Genomic DNA, 25,937 nt, shown 5'->3' with positions numbered 1-25,937 from the left:
GAGCCAACCTCTTCATCCTTTAGCATAATCCACCTGTTACTTGCTCTCCTAGAAGCCTGTGCTTTCTCTTCAAATCACTTCATTTATACAGGATTATTAGTTTAACCTCTCTCCTTCTTCCTCGTCCTTTTTCTCTCCCCCCCCCCCGATCTGTGAGCTCATCAAGGCAGGGCTTCCTCTATCTTGCTCACTGCTTATCTCTAGAAGTTCATTTTGTGCCTATTACAGGGTGGCAGTCTTAAAACTGGGGTCAGGGGTGAGGTGGGGGAATAAGTCCTCAGATCTTTCTTAGACCTTCAATGCTTGTGCGTTTGATGTTTTTATTTTAGGGCAGATGAGCTTTATTTTTGAGATTTACGGCCTAACGTAACACTTACCAATATTTTTCACACTTTTCTTTCTAGTTTTGGAGGAAGTTTGTTTCATTACAAGGAATGAAACTTTTTCAGGAGTTTCCCCCAGAGCAGGACATTTGCATTCTGCCCCTGGCTGTTCCTCTAATTAACTAAGTAATCTTGAGTGAGTACCCTTTCCTCACTAGTCTCTGGCCATCCTCCTTGAAGAAGCAGTTGATTGGTCTGTATGATTCCTCCAGCTCTAAAATGCCAACCTTATTCACTTAGGCCTATCACTTCTGTAGGGTCTCTGCACGAGGTGTTTTGGGCAGTGGGAATTTTCCAGGAGTTTCTCTTCTGGAGCTGGGGATGATAAGTAGCCATAAAGTGTCACCACTACCTACCTGAATTGCCCGCCCTGCCCTCTACAATGATGCTGGGGGGAGTGCCACCAACTGCAGCAGCCTTATGTTTGCCAATTCTGATGATAGGCAGGTTGTCAAGATAATTTTCCAGACCTGCCGAGATGTTAGTCTTCCTCACCTCCCAGTTGGCTGCTCAGATATCCTCAGACTCATGACCCCTCTTTGATGCTCTACAAACAGACTCCCTAGAAACTCCTCTCAGGTGCTGTGTGTCTAGATCTCTTCTAAACCTTGACTCTTCTGGACCTCTCCTGGAGGAGGTGCAGTGATTCATGGACCACGCACACTTGCCATCTAGTTGTAGAGCTGGGCTCATGACATGCCCCTTCTAGTCCCCGCCCTGGGCCTCACCAGCTCCCTGCAGACCTGTCAGCACATTGATGGTTAAGATTTCGTTCCTCAGGAATTACATTTCAACTTAGGTATTCATTTACTTTGAACAAGATGCTACATAACCACTCTCCATGCCAGGGTTTTCTCACCTGAAAAAAAGGAGTTAAAAAAAATCCTTGGCTTAGATTTTCGGTGAAATGGCATTTGCTACAAAAGTGCTTGGTCACGGGGAGTCACACTAGACAGAGCTTCTGTTTCTCTTTCTTCTTCTTCTTCTTCCCCTTTCTCCACTCTTCCTCTTCTTCCTTCCTTTTCCTTCCTCTACTTTATATTTTTCTAATGGGATGTTGGAAAAAAAACACATACACATATAGAGAAGTGCTCGATCAATTTTTGTAAAATGAATACCTGTATAATTACCACCCAGGTCGAGAAACAAAATAGTGTCAGCTCCAGAAACTTCCCAAGTGCCCTTTCCAACAGTAAGCTCCTCCATCCCCCTTGCTGGAAACACGACCCTGAATTTTATTGTTTCACTTTGTTCAAAGGCCAGACACAGATTTCTTTACTGATTCCATAGACTTCTTCATTCAACAATAATAATAGCTAGCACCTATGCAGTGATTCCTGTGTGCCAGGCGATATTTAGAGTGCTCAACAAAATACCAACTCTTTTCATCCCTACAACAACCTTATCAGATAGGTTATTTTGTTGTCACCCTGGTTTACAGATGAGGAAACTGAGGCACAGATGGTTAAGTAACTTGTCCAGGGTCACACAGCTAGTAAGGAGCCTGGAATTGAACCCAGATAGTCTGGTGCCCAAGACTGCACTCCTATCAACTGTACTGTTTCTCATTCAATGGGATCTGGAAGCTGCACTGAAATGTTCTGAAACCTGTAATGGGATTTGGAAGCTGCGCTGAAAAGTTCTGATACCTGTAAACTCTCTCTCACAGATGTATAATACATTTGAATATTATAGTAGCATTATTACAGCCTCAGACTGAGGCAACCCAACCCTGCTTCCATCTTTGCAGTGAACTAATTTAGCTCTGTGTGTGTGTGTGTGTGTGTGTGTTTCCGTGCTGGGCATCATACTCATCTCAAGGATCAGTTTACTAGCATCACCTTTGGTGGTCTCTTCCAATACAGATGGGACCAAATTTCCCAGCACCCTAACCACTTCGGGTTCTACTGTTCCCAGAGTATGACTCTCATTACCAGAATGGCATAACTCAGCTCTTCCGAAACTTTTTACCATGAAGGACTGCTTTTCTTTATTCCTCTGTCTTGATTAAGTAAAAATAAATTTCCCCCTTTCCTCCCATATTGTATTATTCAAAGACATATATATCTGCCAAACATGGCGTATGATCACCAGGAGATAACTAATAACCGGTGAAGCTCAGTTTTTTTACTTATTAGTTGTGCCAATCTATAATATGGAAAAACAAATCTAACTCTATATTGGGTCTGTTTCTTTTACTTTAACCTTCGTATGCTATGGCTTTTGCTACACCTTAAGAATGTTGCCTATATCTTGAAATATACAGGATAGCCCATTCTTAAGGCTCTGACCTTTAAATGTATAACACTTTTCCATTCATATAGAGATAAAAAGTTGTAGAACAGGGCTTCCCTGGTGGCTCAGTGGTTGAGAGTCCACCTGCCGATGCAGGGGACACAGGTTCGTGCCCCAGTCTGGGAAGATCCCACATGCTGCGGAGCAGCTGGGCCCATGAGCCATGGCCGTTGAGCCTGTGCGTCCGGAGCCTGTGCTCCGCAACGGGAGAGGCCACAGCAGTGAGAGGCCCGTGTACCGCAAAAAAAAAAAAGTTGTAGAACAGAGAATAACATTTGTCTTGCTGGAGGTTTACAGGAACATCCTGACTGCTGCACATGGATCACTGTAAGAACAAAGGATTCTGACACCAAGAAGTGTGCAACAACCAACCACACCCCTCCCCTTTTAGTATAAAAGAAGCCTAAATTCTAACTCAGGTAAGATGGTTCTTTGGGACACTAGTCCACCATCTTCTCAGTCTACTGGCTTTCCAAATAAAGTCGCTATGTCCCAACAATCTGTCTCTCAATTTATTGGCCTGTCGTGTGGTGAGCAGTATGAACTTGGACTTGGTAACAAGCCTAGCCAAGGAACTTAACCTCTCTGTGCCTCAGTTCTTCATCTACAAGAAGAGGAATAATGTTATCTACCTTACTGGGTTGTTTTGAGCATCAGATGAAATGAGTATAAAGTGCCTAGCACAGAGAAAGTGCTCAATTAATATTTGTTGTTGATTTTGCTGTTCTTATTATTAAGTTGAAGGTAATGATAGTTATATTTCATATGAGTGTGTTTTGAACTCCAGCCTGAAGCCAAGATCCTTGGACATTTATTTTGGCCTGTTTATCTTAAGATACGTGAGTGATGCTAGACTTGTTAAAACATTGAAAATAATTTCTAACTGTCCCTTGCCTTATTCCTTTGTGAAAATCCAGGTATCTTGGGATCCCAGGTAGGAAACAGCCTAAGTTTTAGCCATGGAGGGTTTTGGGCATTTACAAACTGCCCTATTTGGCTTTTTATCTCAATTACATAATCAACCCTTGATTACTTGGGGACTGCAGTCCAATTGGAGGAAAGTCTGTGGTCCTCCTGTTTTCTTTATCAGTCCACTCATGTCTTGTTTGTTCCTTTCACCAAAATTCAAGAGGGATTTTGAACAGCAGAGGATAGAAAAAGAAAATCAATTAGCCAAATTTATTCCTTGTTATTAATTAAGGTTGAAAGAAGAGGATGGAACTACTGGCAAATATGCATTTGAGATTTTAATCATCCAGACTGGTGTCCCAGTCTTCTGCTGCTGTGGAAAATTAAGATTTACCTGCATGTCAGCTCCTAGGCTTTTGGGCAGATGATGCTCTACTAGGAGAAAACCACAGGTGTTACAGTCAGCTCTAGGTTTGAATGCTGGCGCCTCTACGCACTACCTCTGTGATCTTGACCAAGCTTCTCTAAGCCTTGGTTTTCTCATCTGTAGAATGGAAATAATGCCCCTCTCACTGTGAATATTAAATGAAATGATGTATGCGGTATGCCTGGCACCTGCAAGCGCTCAAAAGTTAGCTCCTTTCTCCTAACTCTTCCTAGTCGCTCTGTGAAAACTAGGTGATGAGTCCATTTGGTGAAAAATAAGAGTAGAATTTGGTGACCTGGCTTGACTTTGCCAAGTAATTTATTCACTGACTATATTGTTACCATTTTACCAGTGTTCTGAAATTGTTTAGAAACAGCTTGAGTGTTACAGAGTAGTCACAGAATTCTGAAGGCAAAAAGGTGGGGAAACTGTTACAAAGGCAGCAAGAGCTGGCTCCACCCCTCTGCTGCCGAGACCATCCTTGCACATAAGTCAACGTCTCAGATGCTGACGATGGTAATCACCATCATCACATCATCATCTTACAATGTTCCTACATATGCACAGTCTCACTTCATTCTGTCATAATGACTCTGTGGGATGGTGGATTACATGTTGTTATCTCCAGTTTCTGGTGAGGAAATTGAAACTGAGGGAGGTCAAATGACTTGTCCAAATGCATACTTCTCATTGGTGGATGGAAAAAGATTTGAATACATCTCATCACTCTAGATCCAGAGAGTCTTTTTATCACTTCATGTTGCTGGGCATAAAATAATTGTTGTCTGGTATATTTCTAAATATTTGACATATTTAATTCTGCTCTTACCTTTTCAGTTCCTTAAAGAATATTTACTTCTCTCAAAGAAATATTTTAAACCTCAACACTGTCACAGTCATTGATTTTATTACAGATCAAATTCTGTGGTAACAAGGTTACCAGAAATCTGTATCTGTGTGTTTAGGTCTATGTATGTATTTTTTTTTCTTCAGGAGCTAAGCATTGCCCAGTTGAAAAGAAAAAAATTATATTCAATTTAAAATCACAAATAAACTTGGACAATTTTTTTGAGTTTGTTGTGATGGAATTTAATTTCTATGCTATTTGGGACTCATACCACTTCTTGGATGAGAAACGGTTTTCCAGTAGACATAAATGACCTCTTCCAGAAAAATAGAAATGGAAGAGGGAACAATTAAGAAGAGAAGAGTTATAAGCAGGCAGGCTCATTTTAAAATGTTGAGATAGAGATTCATAAAATAATAAATAAAAAATTTAAATAATAAATCAATAAAAGGCTACCTATTAGAATGGCCTTCAAAGACTGGTTCTAACTCCAGGACAAAAAATATATATAAATATGGTGAGTCACAAAATTCTCTCACCACAACTGAGATTTGCAAAGAAACTGTAACTTCTTTTTTCTTCAAAACTGCTCCTAGCTCCTCATAAGTCTCAGCCCTCAGGGTATCCAGGAAAGTTCAGACTTGACAATAAGCAATATTCCAGTCTCTTCTGGGTGAAAACAGTCTCCTCTCTATTTAAACAGTCTATTCCAAGTTCAGTTGGGTGTCACCTAGTGTGGTCTAAAAAGTCTCCTCAGGATAAACCTGTCCTTTGGGATAAATAACCTTTTAGAGTGTGTCCTTTCCTTTCTTTTCCCCAGGATGGTGTCTATATGCTGTGGGGATCACTGGGGGACTCCCTCTGTCCTCATGGTACATCTGGACAGACCAGCTCCCTGACTGGGGACTGCTGAGTGGAGTCTGTCTGGGTTCTCATCCTGCCCATAGTCTGATCATTAGTCCCTGCATTCTGAGGCCTTTCTGGCCAACCCCAGGTCTTTGCCGGGCCCCTCGTCTACTCAGAAACTGTGTCTTCTCTCAGGGGTACAAGGGCTCTTCTGTTGTGAGGAGTCAGATAAATGATCTTGGACTCATGGTGATGAACTGTCTTCCATCACCTCCCCATCATTATCTCTGGATCATGTTAAACATGTCCCCAGCCTAAAAGCCTACTACCTCCTTTCATTAGGCCTGGAGAAGCTGTCATCCACCTTCTCCTGCAATATCCCCAAGACGGTCTTGAGTTTTCTTTCCTAAGCTTTTGGCTCTGACCTAATTTTTCTTCCACCATCTCCCCTTTTTTCTCCCCATCTTTGTTCATAAATGGAAGAAGTATTTTCTTTGCACTGGGGAAGAAGCTGTAGTTAAGAGTCTTCTAAGCTTGACCCTGATATGTATTGGGAGTTAAAGGAATTCAGACTGGCTTTAAAGAGCATTGCTTGGGCCATTACATTTCTTTTAAATGTCAGAAGCTGAATGTTCTTTCTTGAATTCATGCTACAATAATCCTAAACCTTCTTCAGAAAAATAGATATCTGTGGCAGAACTGGGAGAGAGCTTGGTACATTAATGAAGTTTCAATAAAAACTATTATAAAAAACTGTTACATTAAATAAGAAATATAAGAATACATTATTGTTATAAATATACATAAACAAATAACCACACATAAACAATACATAATATATAGTAAAAGAAAAACTCCATACTACCATCCCACTTTCCTTTCCAGATACACCCATCATTAACAGTTTGGGGTACACCCTTCCAAACCATTTTCTATATATTTATATACATACATATGTGGAGGTACAATGTATAAGTTTTGCTTTTACTTTTATTGAAAGTGACATTGTGGCTTCCTTGGTGGTGCAGTGGGTAAGAATCCGCCTGCCAATGCAAGGGACATGGGTTTGATCCCTGGTCCGGGATGATCCCACATGCCATGGAGCAACAAAGCCCATGCACCACAACTACTGAGCCTACGCTCTAGAGCCCGCGAGCCACAACTACTGAAGCCTACATGCCTAGGGCCCATACTCCGCAACAAGAGAAGCCACCACAAGGAGAAGCTCACACACCACAATGAAGAGTAGCCTCCACTCGCCGCAATGAGAGAAAGCCTCCGTGCAGCAACGAAGATCCAATGCCACCAAAAATGATAAATAAAATTAAATCTTTAAAAAAAATTTTAAAAAAAGAAAGTGAAATTGTGGTATATTATTCTTTTATTTAACAATATAGTTTGTAAATCATTCCGTATCCATACCTATAGGTCAACCTCATTTTTAAAATTGATAGGTGGAAATCCACAGTATGGATGAACCACTATTTATTCCACCCTTTTCATGGCATACATTTAGGTTATTTTAGAACTCTTTGTTCCCCAGACAACATCCTCCTTTACATCTCCTGCACAGCACTGCAACCATGTATGCCTTACAGGAAGTTAATACAGAAAGTGATAACATTTTGTGCCTGCCCTTTGACTACCTATAAACATGAAAAGCACCACTGATGGGAGTCTGCATTTCCAGGTGCTAAACCTCTGTTTTAATTTGGGTCATTAGTCTTCATTTTTACCACTCAACCAGTTCCACTGAAATGGCACAGTCTTCTACTTGTTTTTTCTCTTTATCAAAAAAGTACTACCTTATCAGTTGAATAAGTCATATCCAATGTATTGATCAACATGTGTAGGCATGGACGTATTTTTTGTGTTATTATTTCAGAGGATAAAGTTGAGACTCACCGTGCTTCACCCTAATAGCTGCAGGAGGGTGGTGTTTGACCTGGCAGAGTCCTGGAACTGGGCTCTCTCAGTGGCGGTGGTAACTCCAGCTGCACTCTCAGGTTACTGGCATGGTGATGAAGACTTGAACTGCTCCCTCCCCTTTACTGTGCAGTGGTCTTAATGGACCACTGGCTGTTGTTCAGAGCACGGGTGACCAGTTCTCTTATGTCTGTTGCTGCACAGTCTAGCGGTTCACCACTGGGGCGACCCCATGCCCCCCTCTCTGCTTCCTCTGCTTCTATCACTGGCAGCTCTGTCATAGCCTCTCCCCCTCATCCAAATCACTCTCCAACAGAACGAGTATTTGGTACTTCCACTGGGCAAAGCTCCTGTGCCTGGCTGTCTTATTGGTCAATGGAGAGATGAGCCCCTTTGGGTCCTATCAGCTGTGGCCAGGGAAACAGGGCCACGTTATATCAAGTTTGCAAACTGAGGAATTTCAAAGAGGGGGCCATCTCAGAAGGGCCATCTCAACAAGAGAAGGGGAAAACAGAACAGAAGGGGACAACAGAAGGGGACAGAGTAACTGCTGTATCTGGAATAGGCATCTTCCTAAAACTTTTGTCCAGAAATTCCTTGTCAGTGTTTTCAGCCTGCAGGAGCAATGCAGGAAGCCACTTAGATACCATCTGATTATAATGTGTTTCTCAGAGAAATAAATAGCCCAAACTGAAGCATACTTCCGGTTCTCAATTTTTTACAGGCACCCTGGAACTCAGTGACAGATCTTCAGGATCCATGTGGTCCTCTGACAGCAAATGGATTGTTCCAGCAGAGATCTTTAATGAAATTGTTCACATTATTAAGGAACCACCACCTCCAGCATATTACAATGACAATGGCAGGACCTTGTGAAGACAGAAAGCAAAGCAACTTTCCTGCTCACTTCGTTTTGAAAGCACCAACCCCTAGCAGCAAAGCCTTCTTGTTAATTAGTTGTTAATTATTGAGACAGCACGTGAAATGTTTATCAAAGAGCTGTACCACTGACAAAGAAAAGAACTCAGAGCAAGAGGCTGAATTGAAGCATAATAAAAGGAACGAGTAAGCTTTTACACAGTTGGCTGGCACCAAGGAAATTCTAGAAATGTACCCCTCTGGTAAGAGATGAGAGGTATTGTAGAAATGCATAGTAAATAGACCATGATAGATGAAAACATAATAGATGCATAGAGCTGGAAGGAACCTCAGCAATCATCTTCCTTCATTTTACAGTTTGGGAAACACATGTAATAGGACATAAATGAACTGCCCAAGGTCACACTTCTAGTTGGTGTCCCAAGTATCAGTTCAGCCCAGAGAACTCATCACTACCAGACCCTGTGGAAAGGTAAGTGTTGGTGCTCTTGGCTTGGACCTCCCATTCACAATATGCTTCTATCTTAGTGTTCTTTCTTTACCCTCAAAAGAGATTATAACAGATATAGTCAAAGCAACACACTGAAAGGTTTAGAATTGTCCTTCATATCACTTTAAACCTGTTCCGTTACTATATAACCAGACCGTGCTACTTTTGATGCATTATAAATTACCACTTTAAAAATAAATTCTGTGTGAAAATTATATTTTGTCATTTACTTATTAATATTATTTTTTGCTGCTGTTAAAAGTTAATTTGTTAGATGCATGTATTTAAAATATATCATAGTTTTTGTAACCTTGTTTTGGCATTTAAACTAAAAAATTTTTAAATTGTAAATATAATTTATTTTTATTGAGGTGTAATTGACACATAATACTGTATTCATTTCAGGTGTGCAATATAATGATTCAATATTTGTATATATTGTAAAATGATCACTACAATAATTTTAGTTAACATCCATCACATACATAGTTACAAAAATTCTTTTTTCTTGTGATAAGAACTTTTAAGATCTATGCTCTTAGCCACTTTCAAATATGCCATACAGTATTATTAACTATAGTCACCATGCTGTACATTATGTACAGCCCCAAGACTTATTTATTTTATAACTGGAAGTTTGTACCTTTCCCCCCTTCACACATTTTGCCCAACCCCCACCATCGTTTCTTTATTTTTTAAATGTTCTGAAATCTCCAAAAAGGGAAAGTGGCCCAGGCCTCTGAAAACCTCTTAAGGTCTTGTTCACTGCTCTACACTCTTTCTTTGTGAAATATAACTTTCATACGTGACTTTAGTTTCCACAGAGTCAGGTTGTAGTTTTCTTAAATGCAGGGTGTCTTAGTCCATTTGGGCTGCTATAACAGAATACCGTAGCCTGTTAATTTATAAACAACAAACATTTATTTCTCACAGTTCTGAAGACAGGGAAGTCCAAGATCAAGGCACTGGCAGATTCAGTGTCTAGTGAGGGCCCACTTCCTGTTTCGTTAGTTGTCTCCTCCCTGTGTCCTTGAGCTCTCTGGGGTCTTTTTTTTTTTTTTTTTTTTTTTTGCGGTACGTGGGCCTCTCACTGCTGTGGCCTCTCCCATTGCAGAGCACAGGCTCCGGACGCACAGGCTCAGCGGCCATGGCTCACGGGCCCAGCCACTCCGCAGCACGTGGGATCCTCCCGGACCGGGGCACGAACCCGCGACCCCTGCATAGGCAGGCGGACTCTCAACCACTGCGCCACCAGGGAAGCCCTCTGCGGTCTTTTTTATAAGGGCACTAATCCCATTCATGAGGGCTCCTAATGAATGACCTAATCACCTTCCGAAGGCCCCGATTCCAAATACCATCACACTGACTGTTAGGATTTAACATACAAATTCTGAGGTGGGGGTGGGGTCACAAACATTTAGTCTATAGCACAAGGCATTCTGTGTGGTACGTCTGTAGGGTGAGCATTTGGAACCCAGAATATTGCTGTCCACCTCCTGGTCAGTATAGTCTACCTGGATGCTACTGTTGATAGACTCTTAGGAAAGACCAGTTTCATTCTCTATATTGGCCCTTGCGAGCTTCTGGGGCAGCTCTGTAATATGCCTTCAAGCCTATTCCCACACACAATCATCTTTTAACTTTATAGTGCAAGTAAAAAAAAAAAATCAAAGTAGGAGTAAAGTAAGGATGTTGTTAAATACACTTTCTCATTTGGAAAGTTGCTGTAAAATGATGTCTTTTCATCCTTGCCTTCTGCTTTCAGAAGCTGTTTGGAAAGCATTGCTGGATTATGTCAAATTTATAATGAAGCTCTATGGAGGCCCTTTGCAGCATGTGAGAATTAAAAGGAAAGATGCAGCCTATTATTGAGGAAATCCTAAGTTCCCTACACTGACCGTATTATGTGGTGCCAGGGGTTCAGCCTCACCTGACTCAGCCAGTACTTCTCTCCTTGTCTTATTCCTCTTCCAAGTTTTACTGCATGGACTCAGTGGTTCTCAAACTTCAGCCTGCATAAAGATCACCTGGAGGACTGGTGTAAAATGCAGAACCCAGCCTTGCTCCCAAAGATTCTGATTCACTAGGTCTGGGGTGGGTCATAGGAATCTGCATTTTTAAGAAACTCTGTAAGAATTTTTATTGCAGGCATCCTAGGACCACGCTTGAAAAACTCTAATCTGCCCTCGTTTTCTCACTAGGTCCCTTGGAGTGATACATGCCCCTGTTTCTCCGAATTATGGGCTTTATCTCTCCATCTGGGTGATTCACTTATGTAATATCGTGACTGATGCCCCTCCTCACCCAACCTGACTCCCAGAATTCACCTCCCCTCACCTTGCCTCTGGCAGGGAGGATGGAGGGAACCTGGGAAAGAGCAGACCCCCGTCAAGATCTGTCCACCGGTGGAACCTCTCTTCTAGACTCACCTGAATTGCCTCTGAACATTCTTCTGAATGGATTTGGAAAAAAGTCCAGACCATTTGGGGCCAGTTCTGGTGAACAGTTTACGATCCAGTCGAGAATTACTATTCAGAATCAAAAGCTATGCCTAACTGTAATACATATCATGACTGACATTTTGGCTTTAGTTATAAATGCATCTAAGGTACCAGATGGAGAGTTTCAAAAACATTCTCTGCAATGATGGTGACTATCACAGCCAGGCTGCCCCAAAATGGACACACAGGCTGCTTACAACTTCTTTTTGTTTTAATTGGTTGGGCAGCCATTTTTATTGTTGAGTCTCTCTTTTGATTGGTGGGTACTTTACTATGGCAGTTGATAAATACTTGCACTACTGCGATCAGTATATAATTTTTCTCTTGAAAGACAAACTCTCTAACTATCTCAATTCTGAGTGTTTTTTAAAAATTCAATCTCGGAATTAGTAGTCATACTTTGGAAGTCATGTAAGTCAGTGGTCCCCAGCATTTTTGGCACCAGGGACTGGTTTCGTGGAAGACAATTTTTCCACAGATTGTAGGGGGATGGTTCAGGCGGTAATGCGAGTAATGGGGAGCGGCAGGTGAAGCTTCACTCGCTCCCCCACTGCTCACCTCCTGCTGTGCAGCCTTGTTGGCTAAGAGGCCTTGGACCAGTACCCGTCTGTGGCCCAGGGGTTGGGAATCCCTGGTATAAGTCATATGGCTCACATTCTAAGTAAGGGCCACACTAAGCCTTGTTATTATATGTCCTATAACACTTATTCTAGGCATTAATTCATTATGGACTCAGTGCATGAAAATCTCCATGTTGTTGTGCTCACTGTTACAGGCATTATCTTCTAAACCATGCATATGGCTGATGATTTAGACCCCGTATACTCCAGCAAAGGATGCCTTTAACTTTCTTGGCCACTTCCTTAGCTTGGTTTCCTACAGATGGTACTCTGCTGATCCATTTCCTGAAGGGGCACTCGAGTTGATTGTTTTAGTCTTTCGAAGAATGTTATAAAATGCACAGTTTGCTTACGATTGAGTGATGAGGGGGTGGGCTGGGGTTACAGCTGAGAAAGATCACTTTAGCTTATAATAAGAAACGTATGATTTAGGTTCACTGACTAGGCTGAGGAAGTATTTATAAATACAGTCAGCTCCCTGTATCTGTGGGTTCTGCATCCTCAGATTCAAACCACTGTGTATCAAAAATATTTGGAAAAAAATTCCACAAAGTTCCAAAAAGCAGAACTTGAATTTGCCATGCACCTGTAACTGTTTACATAGCATTTACATTTATTAGGTAATAAAATTATAAGTAATCTAGATATGATTATAAGTAATCTAGATATGATTATAAGTAATCTAGATATGACTTAAAATATACGTACTGGAGGATATGAATAGGTTATATGCAAATACTACGCCATTTTATAAAGGGATTTGGCATCAGTGATTTTGGTACCTGTGAAAGTCCTGGAACCAATCCCTGACGGATACCAGTGGACGACTTTAATTTTATGTCTGGGTATGCATGTGTATATTACATAGTTACATTTGTTTTTAACCATACATAAAATTTAAATATAAAAATAATTACACACATGGTAATGCAAAAGCCACCACGCCATCTAAAAAGTTGGTTTGTAAAACTCTAATTTTTTTTTTTTTTTGCGGTACATGGGCCTCTCACTGTTGTGGCCTCTCCCGTTGCGGAGCACAGGCTCCGGACGCGCAGGCTCAGCGGCCACGACTCACTGGCCCAGCCGCTGCACGGCACGAACCCATGTCCCCTGCATCGGCAGGTGGACTCTCAACCACTGCGCCACCAGGGAAGCCCTGTAAAACTCTAACTTAGGGAGCAAGAAGAGTGATCAGTTCTCAGTCCTCCTCTTACCTGACATATCAGTGGAGCGTCTGACAAAACTGACTCCTTCCTTCATTTTGCTTCTGGAATGTCACATTTTCCCCCAGCTCCCTGGCTGTACCATCTGTTAGTCACTTTTGCTTATTCCTCCTCTTCCGCCCGACCGCTTAACATCAAGGTGATTAGGATTTAATCTTTGGACCTCATCTCTAGCTATACTCGCTCCCCCAAATTCCAGAAATATATATATATACAATTGCGTAGTCAACATTTCCACTTAGTTGTCTAACAGACATCTCAAACTAAATTTGTCCAAGATAGAACTCTTAATTTACAAGCCCCCCTCTCAATCTACTGTTGTTTTTCTTATCGTAGTAAATGGCAACTCCATTATTCTCCTTGCTCAGGCCAAAACCTCAAACTCCTTACCAACTGCTCTTCTTTCATACTCCACTTTGAATTCATCAACAAATCCCACTGGCTCTTCCTTCAAAGTATAATTGGTCCACCTCACCATATCCATCACCCTCCTGGTCCAGGCCTCTGTAATCTACTTTATTATTGTCATGACCTAATTACTAGACTCCCTGTCTCTTGTTCCCCCTTAGTCTTTTTTCAGCACAACAACCAGTGTGATCCTGTTAATATTGATACTTAACGCAGTCATGTCACTTTTTTGCTCAAAATCCTTCAACCATTTCCCAAATCACTCGGCACAAAACCCAAGGTCCCTTCAATTGTCTATAAAGCCCAATCCTTCCCCACCATCTTTAACCTCATCACAAATACTCTCATGTTTGTTCACTCTGCTCCAGACCCACAGGCTCCTCTGCCATTCCTCTAACAACCCAAAGATGCTGCCACCCCAGTGTCTTTGCAAGTTCTGGCTCTTTGTCCTGGAAAGATCTTCTTCCAGGTAGTACTCCTCTCTGCCTTCAGATCTTTGCTCAAACGTCACCTTCTCAATGAAATTCTCCCTGACCATCCTATTTAAAGTGCAATCCTCTGACTTCCCTGGTGGTGCAGTGGTTAAGAATCCGCCTGCCAATGCAGGGGACATGGGTTTGATCCCTGGTCCGGGAAGATCCCACATGCTGCAGAGCAACTAAGCCCGTGCACCAGAACTACTGAGCCTGCTCTCTAGAGCCTGTGAGCCACAACTACTGAGCCTATGTGTCACAACTACTGAAGCCTGCGTGCCTAGAGCCCATGCTCTGCAACAAGAGAAGCCACTGCAATGGAAGCCTGTGCACTGCAACTACTGAGCACACATGCTGCAACTAAAGAAGACTGCAAGCTCTAGGGCATGAGTGCCACAACTACTGAGCCCATGTGCTGCAACTACTGAAGCCCATGTTCCTAGATTCCATGCTCTGCAACAAGAGAAGCCATTGTAATGAGAAACCCACATGCCTCAATGAAGAGTAGCCCCCCACTTGCCACAAGTAGAGAAAGCCCACGTGCAGCAACAAAGGCCCAAAGCAGCCAAATAAATAAATAAATAAAATTATTTTAAAAAATAATAAAGTGCAACCCTCTACCCCACTTCTTGCAATCTCAACCCCCCTGCCCTTCTTTGCCTTTCACAGCACTTATCACCATCTAACATAGTTTGTTTATGTATTTGATTGTGGTCTGTATCTCTACATTTAGAATTAAGATCATGAGAGTAAGGTTTTTTGTAGGCTTTCGAAATTAGTAATTTTTTAGTACCAAGAACAATGTTCATGGTAGATACTCAATAACTCTTTGTTGAAAAAGTAATGGTATATCACAATGAAAATACATAAGCACACAAATTAAATATACTGTGGCACCCAGTCTCTAAGATGTGCCCCAATGATTCTCACCTCCTGCCCTTGTGTAGTCTCCCTCCCACACTATATCGGAGTGTGTCTGTGGGACCGATAGAATATGTGATGATGTGTAACTTCTGAGACTAATTATAAAAATACTACAGTTTCCACCTTGCTGCTTTGGATCACTGACCCTGGGGTAAACCTGTGCCAATATCATGAGAACACTCAGCTGCCCTATGAAGAGGGTCACGTGGCAAGTAATTGAGACCTCCGTCCAACAACCAACACCATTTTGCCAGCCATGTGACTGAGTCATCTTGGAAGTGGATTCTCCAGCCCCAAACAAGCCTTTAAATGGCTGCAGCCCTGGCCAACATTTTGATCACAGCTTCATAGGAGATCCCAAGCCAGAACTACTCAGCTAAACTATTCCTGAATTCCTACAGAGATTATGTGAGATTTTTTTTTATAAATGAACATTTACTGTTGCTTTAAGCCACTAATTTTAGGGTAATTTGTTATGCAGAAATAGTAACTAATACAGATTTTTGTACCTGGAAGTAGGATGTTGCTGTAACAAAAATCTAAACTGTGGGAGAAGATTTGTACTCGAACAGTCCGTAGAAACCAGAAGGATTTTTTTTTTTTTTTTTTGGCTGCATTGGGTCTTCGTTGCTGTGCGCGGGCTTTAGTTGCCGCGAGCGGGGGGCTACTCTTCGTTGCAGTGTATGTGCTTCTCACTGCGGTGGCTTCTCTTGTTGTGTAGCATGCGCTCTAGGTGCACGGGCTTTAGTAGTTGTGGCACGTGGGCTCAGTAGTTGTGGCTTGCAGGTTCTAGAGCGCAGGCTCAGTAGTGTGGCGCATGGGCTTAGTTGCTCCATGGCATGTGGGATCTTCCCAGACCAGGGCTCGAACCCATGTCCCCTGCATTGGCAGGCAGATTCTTAACCACTGTGCCACCAGGGAAGTCCAGAAACCAGAAGAATTTTGAAGAGAGTGTTAAGTGAAGGTCTAAAGGATTTTGAACAGACTGTTAGCAGAAGCCAAGTGGTCTTTGAGGGGGCTCCTGGTGAGAGCTTAAGGGAAAGTGAGGAAAATTTTAATGGACACCAGAGAAAAGGTAGCCCTTGCTATGTAGTAGTGAAACCATGCTCCTCAGATTGGGACTTGAACACACGTGCTGGGACTCAAACCCTGCCAAAACTCAGACTGGGACTTGAACCCGTGTGGCCAGGACTCGAACCCAGCCAAAACCCATGGTCTTCCAACTGAGATCACACACCTGGTTTCAGGACTTAATGAAGCTCGGGTTCTTGATGTCTCATCACAGAAAGAATTCAGTGAGAGACAAAGTGGTAGGTAAGAAGTGGATTTATTTAGAGAGAAAAACACTCCACAGACAGAGTGTGGGCCATCTCAGAAGGTGAGAAAGGCACCAGGGTATGGGGTTGTCAGTTTTTATAGGGGTAGATAATTTCATAGGCTAATGAGTGGGAGGAATATTCCAGCTATTTTGGGAATGATCAGGGATTTCCAGGAATTGGGCCACCACCCACTTTTTTGATCCTTATGGTCGGCCTTGGAACAGTCATGGCACCTGTGGGTGTGTCATTTAGCTTGCTGAAGTGTTACAGTGAGCCTATACTGAGGCTCAAGGTCTAGAGGAAGTCATGACTTGTCTGCCATCTTGGACCCATTGGTTCTAATCAGTTTATGTCATGTCCTCGGGCTATGTCTTTCTTTCAAAGGTTGTGCCCTGCCCCCTTCCTTCCTGTTTCAGTAGCAGAAAGTTTAGCAGTGTTATTGCCTGTGACAACATGGAAAGAAGAAAATGTACCTAGTGAACTGGGGAATCTAGCTAAGGAGATTTCCAGAAAGATTATTAAAGGTGCTCCCTGATTTAGCCTTGCTATAAAATGTGAGAGAGAGAAGACAAATAAGCTAAAAGGAGAATTGTTCATCAAAAAAGAGCCAGGAATTTCTGGATTTGAAAATTTCTAGCCTCTCTAAATGTCAAATGATACTAAAATTTACAAATGGCTTCTGGGCAAAGATCTAATCCAAGGCCTCTTAGGAAAGCATGATATAAAGATGATATAAAGGTGTGCCTGAAAAATCCTTGGTAAGTCTAGAAAGATCTAAGGCAGTGCCTTAGAGAACTGTTGGGTCAAACAACAAGGCTCCTAATAAGCTTAAGGGTGATGTCCCTGGACAGTCTCAGTAGAAGCTTAGACTATAGAAAAGCCTACCTCAAAGAGTTTTGTGGGTATGATTTTTGACTAATATAGTGACTATCAATAATATTTATAGGTGATCCACAAAGTTTGAAGAAAATAGTATTGGCAGGCTTCCCTGGTGGCGCAGTGGTTGAGAGTCCGCCGGCCGATGCAGGGGACACGGGTTCATGCCCCAGTCTGGGAGGATCCCACGTGCCGCAGAGCGGCTAGGCCCGTGAGCCATGGCCGCTGAGCCTGCGCGTCCGGAGCCTGTGCTCCACAACGGGAGAGGCCACAGCAGTGAGAGGCCCAGGTACCACCAAAAAAAGAAAGAAAATAGCATCGGCAAAACCATCTCCAGCCTGAACTGAAAGAGACAAAGATAATACAAAATGAAGAGAACCTTGGACCCCAAACTTTATAGGAGGCAGTTTGAGAAAGCTATTGAGCTGTAAACCTTTTATGGGAAAGGAAGGATGCTTCAGAGGGTAAAAACATGAGCCCAAAGGCTGAAGTCAGTAGCCATAGAGAATTATTACCAAAACTCGACTCCCAATCAAGGAATTACCAACAAATGCCCGGCTGAATTTCAGAATTTCCGTGGACCAGTGACTCTAGTGTATGTCTCCTTCCCCTGATGTGGTTTTCCTACTCCTATGTTACCATTATATACTGGGTTTGTTGGGGATGGGGGTGCAGATAACTTCACAGGACTTCCAATCAAGAGAAACTCTACTCAAGGAACTGGACTTGAAGAGCCTCATCTGCAACATGGACCTGATTTAGATGATTTAGGTAATGAGAGTCTAGGACTTCCCTGGTGGTCCAGTAGCTAGGACTTCATGCTCCCAGTGCAGCTGGGGGAGTGTGGGGTGGGGTGGGGGGGTGCTGTGTTTGATCCCTGGTCAGGGAACTGGATCCCACATGCTGCAACTGAAAAAATCCCACATGCTGCAACAAAAGATCCCGCATGCCACAACTGAGACCTGGCACAGCCAAATAAATAAATAAACAAATAAATATTTAGATAATGAGAGTCTGGACTTTAAGCTGATGCTATGATGAAATGAGAGTTTGGGGTCCTTGAAAGGGGGTGAGTATATTTTGCATGTGAGAGGGCATAAATAATTCAGAAGATGGACTGTGGTAGCCAATCTCTAAGATGGCCCTCAATGATTCTTTCTTGGAATTCATGGTCTTGTGTAGTCAGTCCCCTTCCATAATGAGCAGGGGCTGGTCTGTGTAACTAATAGAAAGATTTTGAAAGAACTTTATATGACTTTAGTGACCAGGTTATAGAAGTCTTTGCAAGTTCTGCCTTGCTCTCTTGGATCACTTACCTGGGAGAAAGCATAACATAGGGATATTTAAGCAGACTTATGCTTGAATTCCATACCCACAGAAACTGTATGAGGTAACTGTTTATTATTGTCTTAAGCGACTAAGTTTTGAGGTAATTTTGTATACAGCAATAGACAACTAATACAAAGCCTATAAGTTCAGCCATATTTTTGGAAATTTAGGTATCAAGACATGACTGGTCATTCCTAGAATATTAACGTTAAGTGTGATGCAGGCTGACTTTCCATTCATGGCTTATTTGATGATTGTGTGTGTGGTCAAGGAAAGGTTATTTTAGTTTCCATTATTCTTAACACATTTTGTTTGTAAAGTTTCAAGGAAATATGAGGTACAGTATAATTATGAGCACAGAATATAAGTTCACCAGATCAAGAAGGGTATCAGTTAATTATTGCTATGTGACAAAAGCCTCAAAAATTAGTGATTGAGTAAATTAATTTTTGACAAGGGTTTTAAAACAATTCAATGTAGAAGGAAGTTGCCTTCAACACATAGTGTTAGGATGCCTAGAAATCTACATGTGAAGAGAAAATTTGGACCCTTACCTCACACCATATACAAAATTAATACAAAGTAGATCAAAGAACTAAATATAAGAGCTAAAACAGTAAGTCTTAGCAGAAAACTTAGGGGTAAATCTTCATGACCTTGGATTTGGCATCATTTTCTTCAATATAACACCAAATTAAAAGGAACACAAGAAAAAAAACAGATAAATTGGACTTCATCACAGTTAAGAACTTTTGTGCATCAAAAAAGACACTATCAGGCTTCCCTGGTGGCACAGTGGTTAAGAATCCGCCTGCCAATGCAGGGGACACGGGTTTGAGCCCTGGTCCAGGAAGATCCCATATGCTGTGGAGCAACTAAGCCCGTGTGACACAACTACTGAGCCTGTGCACCTAGAGCCATGCTCTGCAACAAGAGAAGCCACTGCAATGAGAAGCCCACACACTGCAATGAGAAGTAGCCCCCACTGGCCACAGCTAGAGAAAAGCCCACGTACAGCAACAAAGACCCAATGCAGCCAAAAATAAAATAAATTAAATAAAATTTAAAAAAGACACTATTGGGAATTCCCTGGCAGTCCAGTGGTTAGGACTCAGCGCTCTCACTGCCGGGGGCTGGGTCTGATCCCTGGTTGGGGAACTAAGATCCCACAAGCTGAACAGCGTGGCCAAAAAAAAAAAAAAAAAAGACACTATCAAGAAATTGAAAAGACAACCCACAAAATGGGAGAAAATTTTTGCAAATCATGTATCTGATAAGGGTCTAGTATCCAGACTTTGTAAAGGACTCTTACAACACAACAATAGAATGAAAAACAACTCAGTTTTAAAAACAGGCACAGGACTTGAGCAGACACAGCTATTTCTCCAAAGATATACGTATGGCCAACAAACGAATGAAAAGATGCACCACATCACTAGTCATCAGGGAAATGAAAATGAAAAACATAATAAGACACTACTTCACATCCACTTGGATGGCAGAGAGAGGAGAGAGAGAGAGCGAGAGAGAATAGCGAGTGTTGCTGAGAATGGGGAGAGAGGATGTGGAGAAAATGGAACCCTCATGCATTACCAGTGGAAATGCAAAATGGAAACCTGCTTCTGTGCAAACCTATTTGGTGATTCCTCAATAAATTAAATATAGAATTACCATATGATCCAGCAATTCCAGTCCTAGGTATAAACCCCCCAAAATTGAAAACAATGGAAAAACAGTTATTCTAACAAAAACAAAACTTACACACAAATATTCAGAGCAGCATTAGTTTAAGAACCAAAAGGTAGAAATAATCTAAGTGTCTGTTAACAGATGAAAAGATAAACAAAATGTGGAATGTCCATGTAATGAAATATTATTTGACCATAAAAAGTAATGAATTACTGATATATGCTACAACATGGATGAACCTTGAAAACATCATGCTGAATGGAGAGAAGTCAGAAACAAAAAGACATATACCATATGATTCCCTTTATATGAAATATCTAGAATAGGAAAATCCACAGAGACAGAAAAACCGATGAGTTCTTTTCAGGGGCTGGAGGGAAGGCATGATGAAGAGTGACAGCTTAATGGGGGTACAAGGTTTCCTATGGGTGTTGAAAGTATCGTCCAACTAGATTGTAGTGATGGTTGCACAATATTGTGATTATACTAAATACCACTGAATTGCACACTTTAAAATGGTTAGAATGGTAACTTTTATTTTATATAAAAACAATGACAAAAACTTAAATGGCTTGAAACAACAGTAATTGATGAGTCCTTCTGGGCTTTTCTTCTGTTGATTTCACCTGGGCTTACCTGTGTGTCTGCATCCAGCTGGAGGCTCAGATTGGAAGGTCCAGCCAGCCTCACTCACATGCCTTGCAGTGCTTCTGCATGTGGCCTCAAATTTCCATAGTCTAGACTGGTTTTCTTACATGGCAGTCTCAGGGCAGCTCTAAGAAAGCTACAAGGCTTCGTGATGATCTGGTCTGGAACTCACACAGCATTGCTTCTATCCCATGCTATTAGTCTAGCAATTTGCAAGGCCAGCCCAGATTAAAGGAGGGGAAAATATATACCACCTCTTCATTAAAAGAACAGCAAAGTCACCCTGCACAGATGCCACGCAAAGAGAAATTATTGCAGAAATTGTTGAAAACAGTCTTGCACAAGCAGCACTGACCTCATTCTCGTCTTCTACTTTTTACTTTTTAGACTGAGACAAATGACAGATTGAAAACCAAATAGTTGGGCTTAATTTAGATAGCATTTGAGGAACACATTTGTGATAAATGTACCTCTTTTTCTAGATTTCGGCTTAAAGCAACTTACATTTTTGGGATTCTGTTGGGTGTTTTCTTGCCTTTGGACTCCAAAGAAACCATAGTGATGCTCCATGCTCTTATAACTTTAGACTGACTTTAGCTGGATTTCTGTACTGCAGGAACTCACAGACTCTCACTATGATTATATTCATAGACTCCTATGAGAATAACAATAATTTCAGAAGTATCTGATTGCATAATCAGATAGATACCATTTTTCCTTGGCTTCAGAAATGACACTGCCACAGTGATCTTTCTTTTCCAAGCCTGGTTCTCATGCATCTTACATAAATTATTGGTGATCCTTCAACAGTTGTTAAGTGAATGAATGAATCCAATAAATATTTGTGGTTTGGAGTTATTTTGACTAATGCCAGCAAGATTTCAGTCTATGAAAGAGTGATTTGCTGGCACTTAGAAGAAAAATAGAATAAGGTGGAGTGAGTTGCGGGAAATATTAGATGGAGGATGTTTCTTCAGAGGGAGCTGCTGTGTATTTTATTTTCTGTTTGACCTTGCTTTCATGTGGAACGTTGAGATAATGAGGAAATACATTCCCCTGATTAAATGTAATTGTGAATGTACTATCCGTGAGTGACATCATTATATTTAAGTAGTCCAGGGCCAAGATTCGTTCAGTTTCGTCTGCACAATTCGTAAGTGGTGGGAACCATCTGAAAGGACTCCAGACTCAGACTTCTAGAAGCATGTAGTGAAGTGCTGAGGAGTAGCAACTGGTGGTTCCCAGCCACAACTTTGCACTCTTACTTCTTGTAAAAAAATATTAGTTCTACCGTATTTGTACCTTCTTTTTAAATTGAAGTATAGTTGATTTACAATGCTTCAGGTGTACAACAAAGTAATTCAGTTATAAGTATTCATATATATATATGTATGTATACTTTTTCAGATTCTTTCCCATCATAGGTTATTATAAGAATTTGGGGGCTTCCCTGGTGGCGCAGTGGTTGAGAGTCCGCCTGCCGATGCAGGGGACACGGGTTAGTGCCCCGGTCTGGGAAGATCCCACATGCCGTGGAGCGGCTGGGCCCATGAACCATGGCCACTGAGCCTGCGCGTCCGGAGCCTGTGCTCCGCAACGGGAGAGGCCACAACAGTGAGAGGCCCGCGCACTGAAAAAAAAAAAAAAAAAAGAATTTGGAATTTGGGATTAAAAGATATACACTACGATATATAAGATAGATGAACAACAAGGACCTACTGTACAGCACAGGGAACTATATGCAATATCTTACACCCGTCCTTTTAAAGTGTCACTGCAATGAGGTGAGCTTAGTTCAAAGACTTCTCTTGCGAGTACACCCATGAAGTAAGTGCCCCTATGATCAAATCTCCGAGTCAGAGGAGAGATGCGGAATGCCCCAGGGTGATAAAAACAGATCTGACTTGTAACTTTGGCTTCCCCCTCTATCAAGTGATGAGAATGAATACAGCAGTAGCTACACACCTCTCTCACTTCCTTTGTCCTGCTCAAGAAGGACTATGAGAATTAATAGTTGATCAGAAAGCAAAGTAACAGTGGCGTGTCACAGAGGACTTGACACAGAGCGGACTTGAGTGAGATCTGTGAAATGTGGCCAAACACGGGATGTGTTTAATTCAGCTAAACTGGATTGGTATTCAGGCAGCTCACATCTTCAGAGCCTGAGGTTGTCTAGAATCCTTTCTGCTAAGGAATGCCAGTGACAAGGGAAATTCCTGCCTCATGATTTGCATATAGATCTAGAAGGAAATGTAGATTTGATCATTTGGTTTCTGTGTAACTTTAGAGTCCAAACGAAACTAGAATGTGAATATTAGAGTGTGTGAACCTTATGAGTATGAAGCTGGACTGATGTGGCATTTAGGGAATCACACCCTGTTACAGCAGTGCTCGATATATACATTGTCTTTGCAACAAGTGACAATGAGGACTGCTGATGCTCAGAGCCAGGCGCTCTGTAGAATCCAGCCACCCGTTGTTTGCATACAAGGGTGTATGGATTACCAATATTCTTGCACATTTTCCTTGTGTTTGCATTCTAGTCCTCTGTGAATGGATTTGCTAAACAAATATTTTCAAAGATTTGAAGTGTTGATTTTTTTCTGTGGTGGAGTTATCATATATCATCATTAAAACAAATTGGAATAGAAGGAAGATGACACTACTCAAACACAACCACTGCTAACTTGCATATACCAGGTTCCCCTAACTGATTTCCCCTTAACAAACCCACCAGATGAACTGATGCAACCTCCATTCCATCTGTAAAGCATATGTCTGATGCCCTCAGCCAGCTTAACACATGCCAGTGGCATTCTCAGAAAGCGTCTGAGCACTTCTTCCACCAGTTGTGTTGTCTACTTACCAAGAGCCAGTTTTTTTGTTCCCAGATGTGTTTGAAATGGTTGCAATTAAAATTTGTAATATAGTTAGGAATCATGTAAATTATGAAAATACAATGCAGAAAGAACAGTCTTAAGAAAATCAAGTTGCTTTGAAAAGACTTATAAAGGTGATGCACGCAAAAAAAAAACCCAAACAAACTGTTAGATTAGGTGTGGACAAGCAACTATAAAAAACTGAAAGTAAATCATTAAAATCTAGCAAGGGGGCTTCCCTGGTGGTGCAGTGGTTAAGAATCTGCCTGCCAATGCAGGGGACACGGGTTCGAACCCTGACCCGGGAAGATCCCACATGTCGAGGAGCAACTAAGCCCATGCGCCACAATTACTGAGCCTGCACTCTGTAGCCCGCGAGCCACAACTACTGAGCCCACGTACCACAACTAGAAGCCCAAACCCCTAGAGCCCGTGCTCCGCAACAAGAGAAGCCACTGCAATGGAAGCCCGCGAACTGCAACGAAGAGTAGCCCTTGCTCGCCACAACTAGAGAAAATGTTCATGCCGCAACAAAGACCCAACTCAGCCAAAAATAAATAAAATAGAATAAATAAATTTATTTTTTTAAAAATCTAGCAGGATTTGCCCTTAGCGTCTTTAAATTCTTGTTCTACTTTAAAGAAAGTGGAAAATTGTAGCTGATGCATTAAGGGTGAGCAATTGAATGGGTAAACATTGTTATATTGTGATTAATAATGAGAAATATATATTTGGTCTTCCATTTTTGGCACAGAGCTCTTAAAACACTTGGAATTTCCTAAGTGATGAGAGCGTTAAAGGTGTCTTTTGTTATGTTAATGAGGTGACTTTTGGAAAGCACCTGTGTAACCTAAGGATGGGGGCTGGCTGGGAGAACCAACCAAGTGATTAGAGGGTTGAAACTTTCGGTCCTACACCCAGACCTCCTGGAAGAGAACAGGGCCTGGAAGTTGAGTTCAATCACCAATAGCCAATGATTTAATCAATGATGCCTATGCACAATGTAGCTTCCATAGAACCCAAAAGGAGGGGGTTTGGAGAGCTTCCTGTTGGTGAACACATGGATACTTGGAGAGAATGGCACAGCTGGGGAGGGGAGGGAAGTCCTATGCTCTTTACCCATACCTTTCCCTATGAATCTCTTCCATCTGGCAGTTCCTGAGTTATATCTTTTTATAATAAACTGGCGATCTATAAGTAAAGTGTTTCTCTTGAGTTCTGTGGGCCCTCTAGCAAATTAATTGAACCCAAGGAGGGGGTCGTTGGAATCTTCAGTCTATAGCTGGTGGGTCAGAAATGTGCCTGAACCTCTGACTGGCATCTGAAGTTGGGGGTGTGTGGGCAGTCTTGTGGGACTGAGCCCTTAACCTGTGGGATCTGATGCTCTCTCCAGGTAGATAGTGTCAGAACTGAGTTGAATAGTAGGACACCCAGCTGGAGTTCAAGAATTAATTGCTTGGATATGTGGGGAAAAAACCCACATGTTGGAATTGGTACCAGAATCATTAGTTGGTATCAGAATCGGAGTTGGGGATCAAAAGTGGGATCAGAATCAGAATCATGCTTATAAAATGCAAAATGGGGGCTTCCCTGGTGGCGCAGTGGCTGAGAGTCTGTCTGCTAATGCAGGGGACACGGGTTCGAGCCCTGGTCTGGGAAGATCCCACATGCCCCGGAGTAACTGGGCCCGTGAGCCACAGTGGCTGAGCCTGCGCATCTGGAGCCTGTGCTCCGCAACAAGAGAGGCCGCGATAGTGACAGGCCCGCGCACCCCGATGAAGAGTGGCCCCCGCTTGCCACAACTAGAGAAAGCCCTCGTATGGAAACAAAGACCCAACACAGCAAAAATAAATAAATTAATTAAGAAACTCTTACCCCCAACATAAAAAGTAAATAAATAAATAAATAAAATAAAATAAAACGTAAAATGAGTGGAGACATTTTTCAGGACTCTTATGTCCAAAGACAAAAAAAAGAAACTCAATAAATATCATATATCCATATAGTGTTTAATATGTGCTGTGGACTGTTCTAGACACTGGAGAA

This window comes from Mesoplodon bidens, assembly GCF_964165515.1.
Source record: "Mesoplodon bidens genome assembly, chromosome: 1".
Lineage (NCBI taxonomy): Eukaryota > Metazoa > Chordata > Mammalia > Artiodactyla > Ziphiidae > Mesoplodon > Mesoplodon bidens.
Note: the sequence above shows the minus strand (reverse complement) of the source record.